The 16,235-nt window shown below is 45.1% G+C and overlaps 1 protein-coding gene across 1 annotated transcript in view; it reads left to right on the forward strand.

The window, feature by feature from the left end:
* The window catches only part of BRPF3 (bromodomain and PHD finger containing 3), a 105,554-nt gene that overhangs the window by 70,226 nt on the left and 19,093 nt on the right, over window positions 1–16,235 (forward strand). The window lies entirely within an intron of this gene.

Below are 16,235 nucleotides of genomic sequence, written 5' to 3' on the forward strand. Positions count from 1 at the left end.
TGTGGAGACCCATGGCTCAGAGCTTCTACTGGCTGTTTTACTTTTTCTATGGCTTTCAGTATATTCACAAAGTTGTGCATCCAACATCACAATCAGTTATACAACATTTTAATTATCGCCCCAAATAAACTCCATACCCCTTAGCTGTTAACTTTCAATACCGCCATTCAAGCGCATGACAGCCATTAATCTACTTTGTGTCTCTATAGATTTGCCTATTCTGGACAGTTAATATACTTGGAATCATACAATATTTGTCCTTTTGTGTCTGGCTTCTGTCACCTAGCATAATATTTTCGAAACTCATCCGTTGTAGCATGGGTCAGTACTTCACTCCTTTTTATTGTCGAATAATATTACCTTGTGTGGATATAATACATTTTTAAAATCCATTCATCAGGGAATGTACATTTGGGTTGTTTTTACTTTGGGCTATTATAAATAATGTCATTGTGAACATTCATGTACATTTTAAAAACTTTTAAATAACTTTTTTTTTTTTTTGGCCACACCACGTGGCCTGCGAGATATTAGTTCCCCAACCAGGGATTGAATCCATGCCCCCTACAGTGGAAGCGCAGAGTTCTAACCACTGGACCACCAGGGATGTCCTTAAATAACTTTTGAAAACGGAAAAATTTCCAACATCTTGGAGAGAATAATATAACGAATCCTCAAGAACCCATCATCTAACTTCAACTCTTATCAACACTTACCAACTGGGTTTCATCTGTGTACTCACAACCCTGCTTTGTTTTGTTTTTTTATATTATTTTGAAATAATTTTAAATCTGCATAGAAGTTGCATGTAGGCTTTGTTTTCTTGCGGGAACATTTTGCAACATGTATCTCTGCAGATAAGGACTGTGAGCCTGAGGAGAAGCCCAGGGGGGTGAGGCTGGTTGGTCTCACGGCACAGAATGGTGCTGGGAAGTACCAGCCTCAGTGGCTGTTCCCCTGCTGGGTGCGGGTAGGGCAGGGGACTGAGCTGACTTTTAGCTGAGCTCATCAGGTGACTTTGTTTTGGCCTCTAAAATTAATTGTTTTCCAATACCTCTTATGCTGCCTGGTCAAAAAAGCCAACCCACCAAACTCCCAAAGTGCTAAATAAAGTATTAAAAGGGTGGGCCTGATGCTGAGGGCTGGGATTGAGAGCTCTTCACGTCCAGGATAGTCTCAGGGTGGGTCATATCTCTGTGCCTTTGCTCACGCTGTTCCCTCTCTCTGGGATGCCATCCCCTTTCTTCTCTCCCTGTGTTGCATCTCCCCATCCTCCAAGGCCCACCGCAGATGTCACCTCCTCTGAGAGTCTCTCGTCATTCCCGTCAGGCACTAAGTCCTTGGTGCTCCCACAGCTCGCTCTCGGAGAGCACTTGACTCAGAGACCAGGATCCCCCTGGGAAAGAGCACTTGTCTAGGAAGCAGGCTCTCTGCATTCTGAGAGCAAAAGTGTCTACAGTCAGATTGTGAGCCTAGCTTGCCACACACATTATTTTCACATGGTCTTTCAGAGTAGGGTTTAGTAAGCAGGGAGGTGGTCTTCAAACCAAAGTTGGTCTGACCCCAACGTCCAAACTCTGTCCACCTTCCCTTTCCTCTTGCCCCAGGAATCCATTCAGCAGTGAGCGGCCTTGGACAGGCCACCCTGAGCCTCAGCTCAGCTACTGAGCCGTGGGAGGGAATAATGCCTGCTGAGGCCTCCCGACAGCTGGCTCTGGGGTCAGCAGTGGGGTCGGCAGTGGTCCCTGGGAACAAGCTTTGCAAACTCGGATTGATACTGCAGTTGCACTGGTTGGGATAGCAGTGACTCAGCAAGACCCGAGAGCATTGTTCCCTCATGTGGCCTTTGCACTCCAGGCCTCCAAGCCTGGTGTGGTGGCTCCACAGAATTAGGACCCAGGTTCCTTCCATCATGTTGGTCACAGCCCAAGAGGGCTCCCCACCATATCTGCATTCCAGCTAGTTGGGGAAGGAAAAGGGGGGCACACTTCTTCCCTCTAAGTGCAGACCTTGAATGTGACATACATCATGTCACCTCACATCCTATGGATCAGAACTTAGTTACATGACCACACCTGACTGCAAGGGAGGCTGGGAAAGGTAGACTTTATTGTGGGAGGCCATGTGTCCAGCTAAAAATTGGAGGTTCAACTGCTAAGGAAGAAGGGGAGAATAGATACTGGGGACAATTAGCAGTCGTTGTCACAATAGCTGTAATTGGATATATGATGATGATGGAAAAACTCTGTCCCTGCCTGGGACCCAGACCTTGACTCAATAACCACCAGGTCAAGTCCAGTGTGTTGGCTGGGAAGGGGCTCAGCTCTGAACCATCAGCAGACTGCCTTCCTGGCGGCTGGCATGTGAGTGCTTCAGTCTTGCTAGGGGTCCTGGGCAGTGCCTCACGGCACTTGCTGTGTCCCCTACCTAGAATGACCTTCTGTTTTTCTCTGCAGAGATAACACCTCTTCCCGACATATCCTCCCATTTTACCCCACTGGATCTCTTTCCATGATTTCGAGTTTACCTATAGAATCTGTCCACCTACTCTAGCACTTGACAGTATCCTGTCTTAATTGTTTCAGATGCTGTGTCTCATCCCATCATCTAGATTGGTTGAGCAATCTAACATCTTACGGGTTCCGTGGCTCCCACAAACTTCTGGTCCAACAAGAACTGCCTGATAGACTCCTGACAATTGCTGGCCATTGGCAAGTGTGACACTGAATGTGTCTTTGCAGTTTTTACTTTGGGGTTTACCTGATATGACGAGTAATACTAGAATGTCATAGAAGGAAGGTCAGCGAGTCCAACTCCTCCACTTTATGGATGACTGTATTTAGACTTTGGAAGAGGAAGTGACTGGTTGGAAGTGGACCTCACTTAGGCCAGTGGTTTCCAAACTGTGTTCTGAGGAACCCCAGGGTTCCATGGGCGCCAAGGTGGGGTTAGGAAGGCTGGAACAGGGGAGCAGGGGAAGGACACACATTGAAGTCCTGGACCCTTACCCCAGCTTCAACGAGTACAACCCTGCTATTGTCCACTCTTTATAAAATTTCTCTTAAAGGAAGTGTTCCAATGATTTTTTTTTTCTGTGCCTCTCCTGATCTCCAATGATTTTATTTTTTTTCTTTTTAAGTTTGAAAGCCACTGTTTGGGTCTAATCTACTTAGTGTGAAGACGGAGAAGTTGAGGACCGGATTCCGGCTGAATTTACGATGATAAAATAGACCATTTGTCCAGTCACTCATTCTAGGTCCTAGGGATCTAGCAGTGAACAAAACAGTCTGCCCTCATGAAGCTGACACTCTCTTCTTGAAATCAAGCCATAAATAACTAAACATGCAGAAAAATATCAGTATGCACGCTCAAAGAAGAAAATAAAGCAGGCGAAGGGCGTGATGAATGAATGATCAAAGGGCAAAGTTTCAGGTGGGCTGGGTGGCGAGGCCCGCTCTGAGGCGGAAGGAAGGGTGGGAGGGCCACGCACTCTGAGAGGAGAGTGTTCCAGGCTGTGAGCTCAGCGGGTGCAACAGCCCTGCACACAGATGTGCTTGCATTTTCAGAAGGAAGACAAGCTGTCTTTCCGGGCAGGAAGTGAGTTCCAGAAGGACCTTGCAAAGCACCTGAGCGGGCCAGACGACAAGTGGGGGCGCCCACCCCACAAATGTGGGCACAGCCGGACCCGGCACGACTCCTCCCGTGGAGGCAGGGAATGCTACAGGTGTTTTGGTCTGCCTCCCGTACCTGGTCCAGTGCTGCCTTGGGCAGCTCCTGCCACCCCTCCTGAGGCCCCAGAGCCAAGTGTGGCTGAAGTTATTGTCATTGGCAGGTGGCTCAGGTGTGTTCTGGGTAGTGGACCCACTGGGGCCTCAGGGGCAGATGCTGGGAGGACAGCACTGCCTCTGTGAGAACCTTGACTTTGGTGACTTCTTTCCTCAGTCACCCATGTGCCTGTCTTTGTCACTCAGTTGAGGGACAAGACACCCCAGGGTTGATGGAGAACTCATATCCCAGGAACGAGGGGGACTGGGCTGGTGTTCCAGCTCTGCCACTAATCACTGTGGGTCCTCCGCCCACCAGTGACCTGCCTCCCCCTCAGTTTTCCCATCTGTAACTTGGGAGTGGGGACATATCCCTTGGACGTTACGGTGAGGGACAAAAGAAGTCATGGATGTGCCTGGCAGAGTGCCTGCAACCTATCAATTAGATACTATATTTATACCTCTTTTACAAAGTGGGAAACAGGTGTTCAGAGAGATTAGCTAACACGATGAGCCAAGACTGGAATCTTTCTTAATTTCTACATTTCTATATCCTCTCTAATCATGATTTCAGAATTGCTTTGCAAGCAACACCCCAGCTTTCCTACCAGACTCCATGGGCCAAGCAATCATTTGCACATTGGTTAAGAAAGTGAGATCAAATGACATGATGTATGCAAAAAAAAAAAAAACTTTTCGTAAAATGTACAGAAATGACATTGCTGGGTGGTGGTGGCTGTACCTCCTACTACTGTGATGGAATCAGTATCTTTCAGTTCACTGAAAGTAACTTGTGTTTTACATGTTTAACCTCTCAAACCAAATGGGTAAAAATTTATTTTACCCAAATGATTCTTTGGACTCAAGTAGAAGACAACTGAATGGAAAATCGGGTGATACTCTGAATGTGTTGGTTACACATTAGAAACATCTAACTATTTGGAAAGCAAGTCATGCAGGTGACCTATGTTGATTCATTCCTCTTAAAGCAGCATGTGTTAACTGAGCCCCTGCCGAGTGTCTAACAGCCTTGGTCGATCTATGGTTTTTTTTCACTTTTCTTTTTTGGCCACATGGCATATGGGATCCTAGTTCCCCGACCAGGGATCAAACCTGTGCCCCGTGCAGTGGAAGCGCGGAGTCCTAACCACTGGACCGCCAGGGAAGTCCCTGTTTTTTCTTTCTTTCTTTCTTTTTTTCTTACTTTAATAATAATTAACTTGTTATTCTGGAATAATGATAGATTTACAGAAAAGTTGCTGAGATAATACAGATAGCTCCATACATCCTTCACCCAGTTTCCCCTAATGTTACCATCGTATATAACCACAGTACATTTGCCAACCTTCAGACATTAATATTGGTACCTTAGTATTAACTATAGGTTTCACCAATTTTTCTACTGATGTCCTTTTTCTGTCCCAGGATCCAATCCAGCATCCCACACTACATTTGGTGGATCCATTTTTAGTCCAGCTTACTTAGAGAGTATTAAAATAGCGATGTTTTCTTTGCTTCTCTTTGGGATCAAATTCTAATTCCATTTCTAATTCTACAGGGAAAAGAAGCAGACAAATGATAAACAAATCTCCAGGCTGGTTTGACTCTCATTTGAATTAGGAGTTGACTCACCAATCCTGAGGGTAACTCACCTCTGTCCTCCTGAGATCAACACGTAAAGAAAAAGCTCCTCTTCAGCTCCGGCTCAGGGTCTCGTGTCCATTAATGGGGGGCAAGAGTTAGGACCAGGCTTGACAGAGCAAACTGCTCGGTCAAGCCCCAAGTCCGGCTGAGTCACTGAAGAATTCCACCTTCCTGACCACCAGCTGGGAAGAGTCCCAGCAGTCCAATAGAGAAGATACTCTTTGATCTCCTCCTTCAGTTCATTCATTCTTTACCATTCATTATTAATTTATTCAGCAAACATTTATTAAGTCCCTACAGTGTGCCAGGTACTGAATTAAGTGCTGGGGATATAACAGGAGCAAAAAAGAAATATGGAACATTAAATAGTTCTTTAATTTATTCTTGAATACCTACTAAGTATTCAACACAGAACTAGGTTTGGCCACCCCTCGAGGCATCTTAGTTCCCCGACCAGGGATCGAACCCATTCCCCCTGCAGTGGAAACACGGAGTCTTAACCACTGGACTGCCAGGAAAGTCCCAGGAGAAGGGTGTTCTTGATACAGGTCCTGTCCTCAAGGAATGCGCTAGCCAGAGAGACAGGACAAACCACTGAAGGCAGCCTGAGATAAATGGTGCAGATGGTACGGGGAAAGAGAGAGCTAACAGCAAGGGTGATCAGGGAAGGCTTTAAGGAGAAAGCCCAGATCTTAAGCTGGGCTTTATGGTGAAGTCTGCATAGATAGTAAAAAATAAATAAGTAAATAGAAGTTGTGTAGCAGGAAGAAAAGCAGGATTGTGCTCTTTGTGTTTACTGATGAGAGAAGTGATTGGCCTGGCTTGGGAAGGGTCTCTGGGTGTGCGGACAGAGGAACATACGTTTGAAGATGTGATTTGAGTTCTGTTGCTCTAAAGAGAGTCTTCCTGTCTCCCAGGGACATCTGAGCCCTTAGGAGATATGCCTAAACTAAATCCTGGAAAGGCAGATCCCAAGAGCCTTTGCAGAGCCACCCTGCTCCCCCTACCTCACTGTGGGAACTGGAGGCTCTGGAGTTGAAGGGCGTGTCCCTGGTGGAGGCAGTGAGCTGTGGTGGAAAGAACACTGGCTTTGGGGCCCTCAGGGGTTGGAAGCCTAGCTCTGCTGTTTTCCAGTGTGTGACCGTAGCCAAGCTACTGGCTGAGCTTCTGTTTCCTCATCTGTAAAGAGGAGATAGCCACAGTACCTACCTCAAAGGGGTGTCATGAAGATTACATGAAACTATGAGGCCTCAGAACCTGGCACAGCACCTGGCACCAAGGAGGTACCAAAGAGTGGTAGCCAGTAAGAGCAGTAAACAGCTGGTGGGACCAAAACCTGTGGTTCCGTGAGAACTTCAAGACTCATGTAACATAGGTGGAGGTCTATGTAGGTAGGTAGGTAGGTAACAGACCCCACCAACTGAAGTCTTGGACAGCTGGGGCAGTGAATACTGCCAGTCAGCAGAAATGAACTTCAACTATCAGTGGTTCTGAAAGAGGGAGGCATGGGCATTCCTCTGTAGTGGTGCATTAATTTGGGCAAATCTCAAATGAGGAGATGCTCTGAGATGGTCTTTTCTCTTTATAGCAGAGGCTCACCTGGAGGTCCCCTGACCACATACACACAAACACACACACACATATACACTAAGACTGTAGGGTGACTAGTTCGCAACATTTGCATTATCCCAGTGTCCCCTCAGTAGTTCAGGGAGAGTCTGTAGGGTAGGACAGGCTACAGCCTGGAGGGGTGCAGTATTGGTTTATACCTTGGAACAGAATCCCGAATGGACTTCTGAGTCCACCAGAGAGAGAAGAGCAGGGGCAATGGTCCTGAGAACTTTGTGAGGTTCCAGAGAACTTTCTAGGTTCATTCTCTCTGCCTGTTTCATCTCAAGGTAATCAGTAGATCCTTCAGTGGAAAGTTGTGGAGACTGTGTCTAGATTCTGGGGGAGAGGCACATGGGGGCTGAGTGAGGCCCCAGGCCCTGAGAAAAAGCTCCGAGGGCACCTTGACAGGAATCCAGGTGAGGAACCAGTGGCAGGCACTGCTGTTTCCATGGCAACCTGATGTAAGATGATTTGAACTTTTTGCACCAATTTTTTGGTAAACTCTTATGGTTAGAAAAATGTCTCTCTGGAATATTGTTATTATCCATAAGAAGTATTGTTTTTTTTTTTTTTTTTGGTTTTTTTAAGTGCTTACTAAGTCAGAGTTGTTTTGCTTTTGGCTAAAGCCAATAATGCATTCAGAACAGAGAAGGAAAATGTGAGTTTTGTCATATATTCTAGTTCCAGTTTCTGCTACCATAGAGAGCATGACCTAGGGTATATCCGGCCTTTATTCATTTCTCCATTTAGCCAGCTAGGCAGCCACCCATTCAGCCATATTTATTGAGCTCAACCTTTATTCTGAGCTGGGTTTCTTACCTGTAAAATGAGAGAATTAGTCTGGTTTAGTATTTTTGACCTAGGCTCCTAGATCCTTAGGAGTTTCAGGGCTGCGCTTTCAGGGCCTACTTTCTTAGGGTTGACTGGGGCAATTGGGCCTGAGACCCCACTTGCCTTCAACCCAGAACAGCCATGTTTTTAGTTGTTTTGTAATACACATTAGGTTTTCACTTGAGATTTCTTTTTTTTTTTAACATCTTTATTGGAGTATAATTGCTTTACAATGGTGTGTTGGTTTCTGCTTTATAACAAAGTGAATCAGTTATACATATACATATGTTCCCATATCTCTTCCCTCTTGCGTCTCCCTCCCTCCCACCCTCCCTATCCCACCCCTCTAGGTGGTCACAAAGCACCTGTGCTATGTGGCTGCTTCCCACTAGCTATCTATTTTACGTTGGTAGTGTATATATGTCCATGCCACCCTCTTGCTTTGTCACAGCTTACCCTTTCCCCTCTCCATATCCTCAAGTCCATTCTCTAGTAGGTCTGTGTCTTTATTCTTGTCTTACCCCTAGGTTCTTCATGACATTTTTTTCCCTTAAATTCCATATATATGTGTTAGCATACGGTATTTGTCTTTCTCTTTCTGACTTACTTCACTCTGTATGACAGACTCTAGGTCCATCCACCTCATTATAAATGGCTCAATTTCGTTTCTTTTTATGGCTGAGTAATATTTCATTGTATATATGTGCCACATCTTCTTTATCCATTCATCCGATGTTGGACACTTAGGTTGTTTCCATCTCCTGGCTATTGTAAGTAGAGCTGCAATGAATATTTTGGTACGTGACTCTTTTTGAATTATGGTTTTCTCAGGGTATATGCCCAGTAGTGGGATTGCTGGGTCATATGGTAGTTCTATTTGTAGTTTTTTAAGGAACCTCCATACTGTTCTCCATAATGGCTGTACCAATTCACATTCCCACCAACAGTGCAAGAGCGTTCCCTTTTCTCCACACCCTCTCCAGCATTTATTGTTTCTAGATTTTTTGATGATGGCCATTCTGACTGGTGTGAGATGATATCTCATTGTAGTTTTGATTTGCATTTCTCTAATGATTAATGATGTTGAGCATTCTTTCATGTGTTTTTTTTTTTTTGTTTGTTTTTTTTAAACATCTTTATTGGGGTATAATTGCTTTACAATGGTGTGTTAGTTTCTGATTTACAACAAAGTGAATCAGCTATACATATACATATGTTCCCATATGTCTTCCCTCTTGCGTCTCCCTCCCTCCCACTCTCCCCTTCCCACCCTTCCAGGCTGTCACAAAGCACCGAGCTAATATCCCTGTGCCTTGCGGCTGCTTCCCCCCAGCTATCTACCTTACTACGTTTGTTAGTGTGTATATGTCCATGACTCTCTCTCGCCCTGTCAAAACTCACCCTTCCCCCTCCCCATATCCTTAAGTCCGTTCTCCAGTAGGTCTGCGTCTTTATTCCTATCTTACCCCTAGGTTCTTCATGACATTTTTTTCCCTTAAATTCCATATATATGTGTTAGCATACGGTATTTGTCTTTTTCTTTCTGACTTACTTCACTCTGTATGACAGATTCTAGGTCTATCCATCTCATTACAAATAGCTCAATTTCATTTCTTTTTAAGGCTGAGTAATATTCCATTGTGTATATGTGCCACATCTTCTTTATCCATTCATCCGATGATGGGCGCTTAGGTTGTTTCCATGTCCTGGCTATTGTAAATAGAGCTGCAATGAACATTTTGGTACATGACTCTCTTTGAATTTTGGTTTTCTCAGGGTATATGCCAAGTAGTGGGATTGCTGGGTCATATGGTAATTCTATTTGTAGTTTTTTAAGGAACCTCCATACTGTTCTCCACAGTGGCTGAACCAATTCACATTCCCACCAGCAGTGCAAGAGTGTCCCCTTTTCTCCACACCCTCTCCAGCATTTATTGTTTCTTGATTTTTTGATGATGGCCATTCTGACTGGTGTGAGATGATATCTCATTGTAGTTTTGATTTGCATTTCTCTAATGATTAATGATGTTGAGCATTCTTTCATGTGTTTGTTGGCATTCTGTATATCTTCTTTGGAGAAATGTCTATTTAGGTCTTCTGCCCATTTTTGGATTGGGTTGTTTTTTTGTTATTGAGCTGCATGAGCTGCTTGTAAATTTTGGAGATTAATCCTTTGTCAGTTGCTTCTTTTGCAAATATTTTCTCCCATTCTGAGGGCTGTCTTTTGGTCTTGTTTATGGTTTCCTTTGCTGTGCAAAAGCTTTGCAGTTTCATTAGGTCCCATTTGTTTATTTTTGTTTTTATTTCCATTTCTCTAGGAGGTGGGTCAAAAAGGATCTTGCTGTGATTTATGTCATAGAGTGTTCTGCCTATGTTTTCCTCTAAGAGTTTGATAGTTTCTGGCCTTACATTTAGGTCTTTAATCCATTTTGAGCTTATTTTTGTGTATGGTGTTAGGGAGTGATCTAATCTCATACTTTTACATGTACCTGTCCAGCTTTCCCAGCACCACTTATTGAAGAGGCTGTCCTTTCTCTACTGTACATTCCTGCCTCCTTTATCAAAGATAAGGTGACCATATGTGCATGGGCTTATCTCTGGGCTTTCTATCCTGTTCCATTGATCTATCTTTCTGTTTTTGTGCCAGTACCACACTGTCTTGATTACTGTAGCTTTGTAGTATAGTCTGAAGTCAGGGAGCTTGATTCCTCCAGCTCCGTTTTTCGTTCTCAAGATTGCTTTGGCTATTCGGGGTCTTTGGTGTTTCCATACAAATTGTGAAATTTTTTGTTCTAGTTCTGTGAAAAATGCCAGTGGTAGTTTGATAGGGATTGCATTGAATCTGTAGATTGCTTTGGGTAGTAGAGTCATTTTCACAATGTTGATTCTTCCAATCCAAGAACATGGTATATCTCTCCATCTATTTGTATCATCTTTAATTTCTTTCATCAGTGTCTTATAATTTTCTGCATACAGGTCTTTTGTCTCCTTAGGTAGGTTTATTCCTAGATATTTTATTCTTTTTGTTGCAATGGTAAATGGGAGTGTTTTCTTGATTTCACTTTCAGATTTTTCATCATTAGTGTATAGGAATGCCAGAGATTTCTGTGCATCAATTTTGTATCCTGCTACTTTACCAAATTCGTTGATTAGCTCTAGTAGTTTTCTGGTAGCATCTTTAGGATTCTCTATGTATAGTATCATGTCATCTGCAAACAGTGACAGCTTTACTTCTTCTTTTCCGATTTGGATTCCTTTTATTTCCTTTTCTTTGAACGGAGGCTCCTTGGCTGAAAAATCGCTGCCCCGGAGGGTCTCTATGGACCTTCCAGTGGTGCAGTGGTAACATTGCAGCTTCAAGCCAATTTTTTTTCTAATCAGTGCCCTTTCAGTGTAGGGTTTAGAAATAAAATGGTGAATAAATCACTTCCCCACCCCCCTCCTGCTCAGGGGCTCGCTGTCTCTGTGAGGATAAACTGAGATTACAAATGTGAAAACCTGCTTGGGTAAACGACTGTTGTTAAGATAATACTAATAATAATGATCATAGTGGAGTCGGGCAGTCAAGATATACCCACAGGGAAATACAGCCTATAATTCAGCCTACAAGTAGGGATCAGGTAAAAGCAGTTGACTCCCAGGTCTCCTCACAGGGACTCGGAGACTTGCATGGCTTTCCTGGAAACGCGACTCTGCTCGCCAACGCCTCCACAGAGGCTGCCGAGCCCCCTGATTCCCCGGTGCCCACCGCTCCCGCAGGTGGGGGAGCAGGGCCGCAGTGAGAGGGGCCTCACGGTGATTGGCTGAACTGGAAGTTGTTGCTAGGCTACCAGTCCGAGGCAGACTGGGGCCTCTAGTCCCATCCTCCACTGCAGATTCATCCTGCACAGCCAATTTAATTCGGGCACCCTGTGAACGAGATCCCCAGCAGTTTAAATTGTCAGCTGCCAAGTGCCCATCTTTCTAGGATTTAACACTTAGCAAGAGGCTACGTGAGGGAGGGAAAGAGAAGCCCTGTTTTTACACTCTGGGTCACCTTGAATAGCTTCTTCTCTCTCTGGGCTGCACTGTCCTCCCTTGATTTCTGGTTTCATTCATTTATTCATTATTCATGCATGCATCTATGTTTATTAAGTGCCTGCCATGTTCCATGCACTATATCAAGTGCTAGGGACAAAGGGATGAATGAGATGGAGACCATCCTTGCCCTCATGAAGGGGAAAACATTACACACTTAAGCATATAAGTGAGATAAACACATATCTATTTCTTTCCTTCCTCGTCAGTGATTTTACTAAGCCCCCCTTTTCCCCTACTAAATCTGTAGGGTCCCCCAAGTTGACAGGGTAAGGAGTGCTGCTGCCAACCATGCCTAAACTACGTTACCCCTCACCCATACCCTTACCACTCCCTAAAACCGGGGTACATCCTCTCATCTCCACAGTGCTTTTACTTTTTTCTCTTGAACCCACAAGTGAGCCTGAGTGCACCTTTTTTTAAAAAAAAATAAATTTATTTATTTTTATTTTTGGCTGCGTTGGGTCTTCGTTGCTGTGCATGGGCTTCTCTCTAGTTGCAGTGAGTGGGGGCTTCTCTTCGTTGCGGTGCGCAGGCTTCTCATTGCGGTGGCTTCTCTTGTTGCGGAGCACAGGCTCTAGGTGCGCGGGCTTCAGTAGTTGTGGCACATGGGCTCAGTAGTTGTGGCTCACGGGCTCTAGAGCGCAGGCTCAGTAGTTGTGGCACACGGGCTTATTTACTCCGTGGCGTGTGGGATCTTCCGGGACCAGGGCTCGAACCCATGTCCCCTGCATTGGCAGGCAGATTCTCAACCACTGCGCCACCAGGGAAGCCCTGAGTGCACCTTGATAAAGATATGGGGCGGGGATCATTGTCCCCTGTTCAAATGAGAAAGCTGAAAGCCAGAAACATCAAGAAACCCTGTCCATGGTCACATGGAGAATTACTGGCATAACCAGTATTGAGCACTGACTATGTGCCGGCTCTTAAAAAACTATCTTCCTCATAACAACCCAGTAAGGTAAGTATTATTATTTTTCCCATTTTATAGGTGGCAAAATTGAGGCTGGAAGAAGTTATTTGACTTGCCAGTGGTGACCCAGATAGTATGTGGCAAAGCTGGGATTTGAACCAAATCTCCCTGGCTCCAAAGCCTGAGCTTTTTCCAAGAAATGGGTCTGGTCACAGAAAAGAGTCTCTGAGTGGCTGACACTGGAGTGGCTTCCACATGCCCTTCAAAACCTCTCGGTCCCAGGATCTTATTTAATTTCCTGCTGAAGTTCTTGGCACGCATTTATCAATATAGTTAATTCTGTTATCTATCCATCTATCTGTGATGATCTTGTCTTCAAGTTTTTATTGGGTAATTAAGTCAAGTAACTCTTCCCTGTAAGCATCTCCATCGCTTGCTTTGTTGGGTTTGTATTTTCCTTTGTTCACATACTGAACAAACACCAAGCACCCACCAAGTGTTGTGGGAGGCTTAGTGGGTGTAAGTGAATGGGGCCCATCCCTCCCCTTGAGGAGTTCCCGGCTTAGAGCAAAGTTTCTGAAGGGTCTTCCATGGGCAAAGTGCAGTGATAGGTCATGGAGAGAGGAGGACCACAAACACCTGCCCTCAGAGAATCTCCTGGTTTTGGGAGACAGACCCGCAATTAGATAATAGAAAGGTGTGAAAGGAGGTGGGAGGGAGCAGAAGTGGATGTGGTAAGTGTGGGCTGGGGGTGGGAGCAGCCCGCCTTGAGTTCCCACAGTGCTGCTTTTAAATCCCAACTTGCTCTGGCCACTGTGGGACACTGTGTCTCAGAGCCCAGCAGCCTGCAGCTTGGAAGGAGGCCTTTAAACGGGAGAAGGTGCTGGAAAGAACAGAGTTGCATAAAGAAAGAAGCTAAATTTATCCCTCCTGGTAGACCCCCAGCAATTGCTATGCTTAACACCTGACTTTCTATCAACAGAGACTTGTTTAACCAGAAGATTAGTTGTTTTTCTCTGAGAAAGAGACAGAGAGAGAGGGGAAGAGAGAGAGAGAGAGAGAAAGAGATAGAGACTCTGAAGACAGAGATGCACAGACAGACACCTGAGGAGAAGCAAGGAGAGACAGAGGTAAAGCCATCCTTTGGTACACAGCCCCGGTGAGCAGCAGGGAAGAATACTAAACTGGGCACCTGAGTGGGAGAAATCAGGCAATCTCCCACCCCCTTCCTCCCTGTCTACCTTGCTAATTTCCAGATAGCACCATTTTTCAGATGTAAGTATATAGGAGATGTCTGTGTTATCTTGGCCACTGCTTTGTCCCTGTCACCCGCTACCATCCCTATATAGCTGAGAGTTGACTGTAAGTGGATAATATACAAAAGCAATGATTTAAGTAAGTTTTATAAGACTAAATATGCATGCCTTTGACCTAACATTCCCACCTCCAGGAATTTATCCTACAGAAAGTAATTAAGGACACAGGCAAAGAATTTAGCAAGAGACTATTCATTGCAGCGTTGTTTAGAAAAGCAAGGAAACTAAATAGCCAACCCTGTTGGGGACCTGCTCAATAAATAATGGTATAACCTTACAATAGCTGTCCATACTGCCCGTAAATTGGGTTATAAGTGGTTACTTATTGATGTGGAAAGACATGATTTATTAGGTGTAAAAAGCAAGTTACAAAATAGTGTATACAGTATGACTCCATGTAAGTATTCTTATAAGTAAGAATAAATATAAAATATATAATCTAGGAAGACATATACCAAATGTTAATCTCTAGGTGGAGGGATTCTAAGACATTAAAATTTTTTTCTTTTAGCTTATCTGCATTAAAAAAATTTTTTTTTTCCACAATGAACATGTATTTCTTGTACAATGAGAACAAATTTCCTTCCAGTGGTCCCAGCAAGCGCCTCCTGCTGGGAGTCCAGGAGTGTACGGGCAAGCTGAATCAGGTGCTCCTGGCTCTGAGGCATTGTGGGAAAGGCCACCAACCCTTGTGAGGCCACTTCAAGCTGCTCATTAAGAATTTCCAAAACAGCGAGTCCCCACCCTGTTTCCACTCCCCATCCTGACTGGTCTTGCGGGCAAGAGCTCAATGACCCAACACCTTGGTATCAAAACGCTCAGTTGCTTCATAACCTACGGGGGTGGGGGGGGTTGGCTGCCTCCCTCCCTTGAGGCAAAACAGTTTGTACAAGTTGGTACTTGGTAAAGCTAGCCTTGCTAAAACTGTAGGGCCTTCCCCGCTAGCCAGGAGCACCCTCCCCTGTAGGGGAGTGATGGCTAAGATGCTGTGTTGATCAGGTCTACTGCCTCTACTACACAGAGGCAGTTGTGATTCTGAATGTTGGAGAGAAAAAGCCGTCACCATGGCAACCCAGGCTGCTCAGCCTCTGGGATCAGTCCAACCCTCAGGGAAAGAAGGTGGAGTCTGGAGTCAGAACAAATACTGCCTGGCTGTCTGACCTCGGGTAGGACACTTAGCTTTTCTCTGCCTCAGCTTCTACATCTATAAAATGATACTAAAGTTCCTTATCCTACCCGCTCCCCGGATTAATGAGGAATAATCTGTAAATGGTAAAATGCAAGAGGAGTAGAGCCTCCCTAGCTTTGGTTTGTCCCCAGATTGCTGTGTGTGACCTTGGGCAAATCACTTAAACAGTTCTGTGCTTCAGATGCTCTATTTGTAAACAGGAAAGTAACGTGCACTGTGATGGCTTCTCAGATTTATTGTCAGGTGCCCATGAGAATCCCAGAATCTCAGGGTTGGAAGGAATCTTAGCCCTTACCACCCATGCAGGAATCCCTTTGATAAGTTCTTTGACCGAGGTACTTGTCCTACCTCTGCTTGGTTACCTCCAGTGGCAAAGGGTTCATGACTGCACAACTTCCCAGGTAGCTCTCACTGCATGACACTAATTGTAAGAAAGTTCTTCTGTATATGATGTTTTACAATTAAATATTTGTTTAAAAAATTAGCAGTTCTTTTCAGAGCTATTTCTGCTCCTGATTTTCCCAGTGGGTTTGCACAAGGTAGAAATTAGCAGCAATTGGCCAGAGGCAGGTACAGTCCCAGCTCTGAAAGCTTTTAGCGTACTGTAACAGAAGGAGTATGGGTTCCGGGGTCACACACTCTAGGTTAAAATCCCACTTTGTGGGCTTCCCTGGTGGTGCAGTGGTTGAGAGTCCGCCTGCTGATGCAGGGGACACGGGTTCGTGCCCCGGTCTGGGAAGATCCCACATGCCGCAGAGCGGCTGGGCCCGTGAGCCATGGCCGCTGAGCCTGCGCGTCCGGAGCCTGTGCTCCGCAATGGGAGAGGCCACAACAGTGAGAGGCCCGCGTACAGCAAAAAAAAAAATCCCACTTTGTACACTTACTAGATG

This window comes from Phocoena sinus, chromosome 11 (assembly GCF_008692025.1).
Source record: "Phocoena sinus isolate mPhoSin1 chromosome 11, mPhoSin1.pri, whole genome shotgun sequence".
NCBI classification, from domain to species: domain Eukaryota; kingdom Metazoa; phylum Chordata; class Mammalia; order Artiodactyla; family Phocoenidae; genus Phocoena; species Phocoena sinus.